Source organism: Sander lucioperca, chromosome 11 (assembly GCF_008315115.2).
Source record: "Sander lucioperca isolate FBNREF2018 chromosome 11, SLUC_FBN_1.2, whole genome shotgun sequence".
NCBI lineage: Eukaryota > Metazoa > Chordata > Actinopteri > Perciformes > Percidae > Sander > Sander lucioperca.
In genome coordinates, this window is record NC_050183.1 from 24,156,388 (window position 1) to 24,163,336 (window position 6,949).

General features: G+C 44.4%; 1 protein-coding gene across 1 annotated transcript in view; it reads right to left on the reverse strand.

Moving 5' to 3' along the window:
- The window catches only part of LOC116060753 (mitotic spindle positioning), a 14,424-nt gene extending 13,272 nt beyond the window's left edge, over positions 1-1,152 (reverse strand). Inside the window, exon 1 of the mRNA XM_036007051.1 lies at positions 1,092-1,152. The gene's annotated coding sequence lies outside the window, so the exon portion shown is untranslated. The remainder of the gene's footprint in view (positions 1-1,091) is intronic.
- Positions 1,153-6,949: the final 5,797 nt, after the last annotated feature.

Sequence of the window (6,949 nt, forward strand, 5' to 3'; positions counted from 1 at the left end):
CACACACACACACACACACACACACACACACACACACACACACACACACACACACAGACACACACACACACACACACACACACACACACACACACACACACACACACACGTTGTTACATCTGAAACTAGACGATCTATCCATGTCAAGATAAATAGCGCTCCAAAGTTAGGAACATAAAACAGTTTCTGGGTCCTGCAGCAAAGTTACACACTCATGTGACACTGAGAGACAATCAGATGTCTGTTAGAGATGTTAGCTAGCATATTAGCAGCGTAGCATTAGTTCAGACAGTGTGTCTGTGTGTGAGTGATAAACTGCCCCACCTGCAGTCTGACTCTGCTGATAAGAAACAGAGACTGACAGCAGAGAACCAATGTAACCCTACAGGACTAATGTTCAGCATCTGTTAGCGTCCACAAAAGTTCTGACAGACTCAGATTATTATTCTAAGTGTCTGACAACATTATGGAAAGGATTCCTACAGAGATAGACCTTTTAGTTAAAGAGTAAGATCCTTTTAGTTTAACATGAAACAGCCCCGAAATCACCATCACCAAACCCACCAGACTCCATGTAAATAATCACTACTTTTAGCGTGTATAGAGCCAGCATGTCTCCACATGTAAATGGGTGAATTAAGGGTTTATTTCAACCAAACCAGAGTGGTGATTGTTGGAACAGTGGAAAGATGAACCAAGACGGCTTTTGATAGTTTGATTTAGTTTCTGTCCACTTTGAATGAAGTGTGTTTTACAATGATAAAAGTGGTGATTATTTACATGGAGTCTGGTGAGACAAGGGGACCGCCTCCATCTGGATCATGTAATGAACTCTACAGCAGCTGATATTTATTTTTTATGTTTTACAAGAAATTTAATTAAAATTTAAAGTTAAAATATTTTTTTTGTATTTTAAGTGATTTTTGTTTCAGTTAAATTTTAACAGATTTTAACGTTTAAAACTTTAAGATCGACAAAAACTAAAGTTTTCTTCATGTTTTTATTGAAGATGTTAGAATTAGTGTCATTAATAAAGATCATTTAGTTATTATTTAGATTATTATTTGAGTTTTTAAAGCTGACTTTCTCACCTGAGATCAGTTTCCAGTCGGCAGCAGAAACTCTGACAGACTGAAAAATAACTCAAGTGACAAAGTTCAGCTGCTATCATCCAATCAGAGACTCCGCCCACTCTGACACACACACACACACACACACACACACACACACATATATATATATATATATATATATATATATATATATATATATATATATATTAATTCATAAATAATATTTTATAGTCTCTCGCACACTCGGTAAACTAGCTCCTTATGTGCTCTACCAATGCAAGTACAAAACTAAATGGACATAAAACCCTTACTCAACAGTCAACAAAGTCTCACGACAGGTGAACATTCATTTTTTTTTACATTGAAGCGTAGTTCATCTTACAATGCAGTAGGTGGCTCTGAAGTCAAGAAATGTTTGACAAATACATTTTGCTCCTGTGTCTTTGAATTCATAACTTTGTTTAAATCACTTTATTGCAGCTTTTTTCCACACCTGATATACAAAGATAACCAACATAGAACAACAAAACCAAAATAATGTGCCAACACGTATCTGGGAAACTCATAGTATTTTATTGATTCATCATTTCATTTTTATTAACTTATTCATTTTTGTAGTATATTTACATTTAGACACACATCATATACATGTATGAAATATGCAACATGTGTCATAATGTAAGACAAATCCAAGCATGCAATGATTAAATATAAACAAATAAGAACACACCCATACAATACATACAATAGTGAGATACCGTGAATTGTGTAGCGTTACAACCCCTATGTTCAACATGCAGTCCCTCCTGGATTTCACGGCCTTTTTTTGAGATTTTTGCGGCCCAAAATGCCTGATTTTGTGGGAGCTTTTGTAAAAAATATATGAAAATGGCTGGTGGGTTTAAGACAAAAAATAATTTATTGAATTAATCAAATTTGAACATATGTGTCAGTGGCTTGTTGATCTTTGCATTGTTAGTTAATTTCCTTTCCTTGCCTCTCCGGTTTTTCCTGCATCCACCGTGTTTGTTTGTATGTTTGTGTGTGTGTGTGTGTGTGTGTGTGTGCGGGTGTGGGTGTGTGTGTGTGTGTGTCTCTGTGTGTGTGCAAGCGTCAGTCGCGGGGGGAACTCAGCTGCAGAGAGCCGACAGGATTGAAAGAGCAGCAGCTTTCAGCGACTTTAGACTGAAAAATCGTTGCAGCATAAATTGATGTCAAAATGTATACAGGTTGGCAAGACGGTCTGAAATGTTTTGCACGGTCTTTCGCTTTACGTTTTGTTGGTAAATGTTCGAGTTCGATCAGAAACAAGGGAATGATCAACCCGTTCTCACTCCCGCTTGTTCAGTGTCTCTCAGAGTGCACGTGGGACTGCTGTGATTGGTTGAAGTCACGGGAAACTTTAGGTTTTTGGTGAAATTTGCAGAAAAGTTGCAGTGATTGGTCGATGATTAGTTGAATTTAAATGAATTGGCGTGATAGCGACATCGCGAAATGCTGGAGGGTCTGAACATATAACTCAAATGAGAAAAATATGAAGAAAATATATAACAGCTTTGACAGTGTCTCCTTTGTGTAAATATGAATATTTATTATTTACACAATATTTTAGACAATGAAATTATTCCTTTTCATTTTGTTGTGGGATAGTCACAGCAGTTGCAGTTATAGTAAAAGAAAAACTATGATGGGCAGTAATGGAGGTGGGATGTATATTATGGAGATTTAATCGTGGTGAGGTGGAGATTTAGTTGTGGTAGGTGGAGTTTTAGTTGTGGTAGGTGGAGTTGTGGTTGTGGTAGGTGGAGTTTTAGTTGTGGTAGGTGGAGTTGTAGTTGTGGTAGGTGGAGTTCTAGTTGTAATAGGTGGAGTTGTGGTTGTGGTAGGTGGAGTTCTAGTTGTAATAGGTGGAGTTGTGGTTGTGGTAGGTGGAGTTCTAGTTGTAGTAGGGGGAATTGTGGTTGTGGTAGGTGGAGTTGTAGTTGTGGTACGTGGAGTTCTAGTTGTGGTAGGTGGAATTGTGGTTGTGGTAGGTGGAGTTCTAGTTGTGGTAGGTGGAGTTGTGGTTGTGGTAGGTGGAGTTCTAGTTGTACAAGTGGGAGTTGAAGTTGTGTCAGGGGGAGTTATAGTTGTGGTAGGGGGAGTTGTGGTTGTGTCAGTGGGAGTTGTGGTTGTGTCAGGGGGAGTTGTAGTTGTGTCAGGGGGAGTTGTAGTTGTGTCAGGGGGAGTTGTAGTTGTGGTAGTCAGAGTTGTAGTTATGTCAGGGGGAGTTGTAGTCATGTCAGAGGGAGTTGTAGTTGTCTCAAGGGGAGTTGTAGTTGTGGTAGTCAGAGTTGTAGTTATGTCAGGGGGAGTTGTAGTCATGTCAGAGGGAGTTGTAGTCGTATCAAGGGGAGATGTGGTTGTGTCAGAGGGAGTTGTAATCGTGTCAGGGGGAGTTGTAGTTGTGTCAGGGGGAGATGTGGTTGTGTCAGTGGGAGTTGTAGTTGTGTCAGGGGGAGTGGTAGTTGTGTCAAGTTGAGTTGTGGTTGTGTCAGGTGGAGTTGTGGTTGTCTCAAGGGGAGTTGTAGTTGTGTCAGGGGGAGTTGTAGTTGTGTCAGAGGGAGTTGTAGTTGTCTGAAGTGGAGTTGTAGTTGTGTCAGGGGGAGTTGTAGTTGTGTCAGTGGGAGTTGTAGTTGTCTGAAGTGGAGTTGAAGTTGTGTCAGAGGGAGTTGTAGTTGTGTCAGGGGGAGTTGTGGTTGTGTCAGAGGGAGATTTGGTTGTGTCAGTGGGAGTTGTAGTTGTTTCAGGGGGAGTTGTGGTTGTCTCAAGGGGAGTTGTAGTCGTGTCAGGGGGAGTTGTAGTTGTGTCAGTGGGAGTTGTGGTTGTGTCAGTGGGAATTGTAGTTGTGTCAGGGGAAGTTGTGGTTGTGTCAGGGGAAGTTGTAGTTGTCTCAAGGGGAGTTGTGGTTGTCTCAAGGGGAGTTGTGGTTGTGTCAGTGGGAGTTGTAGTTGTGTCAGAGGGAGTTGTAGTTGTGTCAGGGGGAGTTGTAGTTGTGTCAGGGGGAGTTGTAGTTGTGTCAGTGGGAGTTGTAGTTGTGTCAGTGGGAGTTGTAGTTGTGTCAGGTGGAGTTGCGGTTGTGGTAGTGGGACTTGTGGTTGTGTCAGGGGTAGTTGTAGTTGTGTCAGTGGGAGTTGTAGTTGTGTCAGGGGGAGTTGTGGTTGTGTCAGGGGGAGTTGTGGTTGTGTCAGGGGGAGTTGTAGTTGTGTCAGGGGGAGTTGTAGTTGTCTCAAGTGGAGTTGTGGTTGTGTCAGTGGGAGTTGTAGTTGTGTCAGTGGGAGTTGTGGTTGTGTCAGGGGGAGTTGTAGTTGTGTCAGTGGGAGTTGTAGTTGTGTCAGGGGGAGTTGTAGTTGTGTCAGTGGGAGTTGTAGTTGTGTCAGATGGAGTTGTAGTTGTCTCAAGTGGGGTTGTAGTTGTCTCAAGTGGAGTTGTAGTTGTGTCAGGGGGAGTTCTGGTTGTGACAGGGAGAGTTGTAGTTCTGTCAGTGGGAGTTGTAGTTGTGTCAGTGGGAGTTGTGGTTGTGCCAGTGGGAGTTGTGGTTGTGTCAGAGGGAGTTGTAGTTGTGTCAGTGGGAGTTGAGGTTGTGTCAGAGGGAGTTGTAGTTGTGTCAGGGAGGGTTGTGGTTGTGTCAGAGGGATTTGTAGTTGTGTCAGGGGTAGTTGTAGTTGTGGTAGAGGGAGTTGTAATTGTGTCATGGGGAGTCGTGGTTGTGTCAGGGGGAGTTGTAGTTGTGTCAGGGGGAGTCGTGGTTGTGTCAGAGGGAGTTGTGGTTGTGTCAGGTGGAGTTTTGGTTATGTCAGTGGGAGTTGTAGTTTTGTCAGGTGGAGTTGTGGTTGTGTCAGTGGGAGCTGTAGTTGTGTCAGTGGGAGTTGTGGTTGTGTCAGAGGGAGTTGTAGTTGTGTCAGTGGGAGTTGAGGTTGTGTCAGGGGGAGTTGTAGTTGTGTCAGGGAGAGTTGTGGTTGTGTCAGAGGGATTTGTAGTTGTGTCAGGGGTAGTTGTAGTTGTGGTAGAGGGAGTTGTAATTGTGTCATGGGGAGTCGTGGTTGTGTCAGGGGGAGTTGTAGTTGTGTCAGGAGGAGTCGTGGTTGTGTCAGAGGGAGTTGTGCTTGTGTCAGGTGGAGTTTTGGTTGTGTCAGTGGGAGTTGTAGTTGTGTCAGGTGGAGTTGTGGTTGTGTCAGTGGGAGCTGTAGTTGTGTCAGTGGGAGTTGTGGTTGTGTCAGAGGGAGTTGTAGTTGTGTCAGAGGGAGTTGTGGTTGTGTCAGTGGGAGTTGTAGTTTTGTCAGGTGGAGTTGTGGTTGTGTCAGTAGGAGCTGTAGTTATGTCAGTGGGAGTTGTGGTTTTGTCAGAGGGAGTTGTAGTTGTGTCAGTGGGAGTTGAGGTTGTGTCAGGGGTAGTTGTAGTTGTGGTAGAGGGAGTTGTAATTGTGTCATGGGGAGTCGTGGTTGTGTCAGAGGGAGTTGTGGTTGTGTCAGGTGGAGTTTTGGTTGTGTCAGTGGGAGTTGTAGTTGTGTCAGGTGGAGTTGTGGTTGTGTCAGTGGGAGCTGTAGTTGTGTCAGTGGGAGTTGTGGTTGTGTCAGAGGGATTTGTAGTTGTGTCAGTGGGAGTAGAGGTTGTGTCAGGGGGAGTTGTAGTTGTGTCAGGGAGCGTTGTGGTTGTGTCAGAGGGATTTGTAGTTGTGTCAGGGGTAGTTGTAGTTGTGGTAGAGGGAGTTGTAGTTGTGTCAGATGGAGTTGTATTTGCCTCAAGTGGGGTTGTAGTTGTGTCAGTGGGAGTTGTACTTGTGGTAGAGGGAGTTGTAGTTGTGTCAGGGGGAGTTGTTGTGGTAGAGGGAGTTGTAGTTGTGTCAGGGGGAGTTGTGGTTGTGTCAGGGGGACTTGTAGTTGTGTCAGGTGGAGTTGTAGTTGTGTCAGGTGGAGTTGTGGTTGTGTCAGTGGGAGCTGTAGTTGTGTCAGTGGGAGTTGTGGTTGTGTCAGAGGGATTTGTAGTTGTGTCAGGGGTAGTTGTAGTTGTGGTAGAGGGAGTTGTAATTGTGTCATGGGGAGTCGTGGTTGTGTCAGGGGGAGTTGTGGTTGTGTCAGGGGGAGTTGTAGTTGTGTCAGGGGGAGTCGTGGTTGTGTCAGAGGGAGTTTTGGTTGTGTCAGTGGGAGTTGTAGTTTTGTCAGGTGGAGTTGTGGTTGTGTCAGTGGGAGCTGTAGTTGTGTCAGTGGGAGTTGTGGTTGTGTCAGAGGGAGTTGTAGTTGTGTCAGTGGGAGTTGAGGTTGTGTCAGGGGGAGTTGTAGTTGTGTCAGGGAGAGTTGTGGTTGTGTCAGAGGGATTTGTAGTTGTGTCAGGGGTAGTTGTAGTTGTGGTAGAGGGAGTTGTAATTGTGTCATGGGGAGTCGTGGTTGTGTCAGAGGGAGTTGTGGTTGTGTCAGGTGGAGTTTTGGTTGTGTCAGTGGGAGTTGTAGTTGTGTCAGGTGGAGTTGTGGTTGTGTCAGTGGGAGCTGTAGTTGTGTCAGTGGGAGTTGTGGTTGTGTCAGAGGGAGTTGTAGTTGTGTCAGTGGGAGTAGAGGTTGTGTCAGGGGGAGTTGTAGTTGTGTCAGGGAGAGTTGTGGTTGTGTCAGAGGGATTTGTAGTTGTGTCAGGGGTAGTTGTAGTTGTGGTAGAGGGAGTTGTAATTGTGTCATGGGGAGTTGTAGTTGTGTCAGAGGGAGTTGTAGTTGTCTCAAGTGGAGATGTGGTTGTGGTAGAGGGAGTTGTAGTTGTGTCAGGGGGAGTTGTGGTTGTGTCAGTGGGAGTTGTAGTTGTGTCAGTGGGAGTTGTAGTTGTGTCAGTGGGAGTTGTAGTTGTGTCAGGGG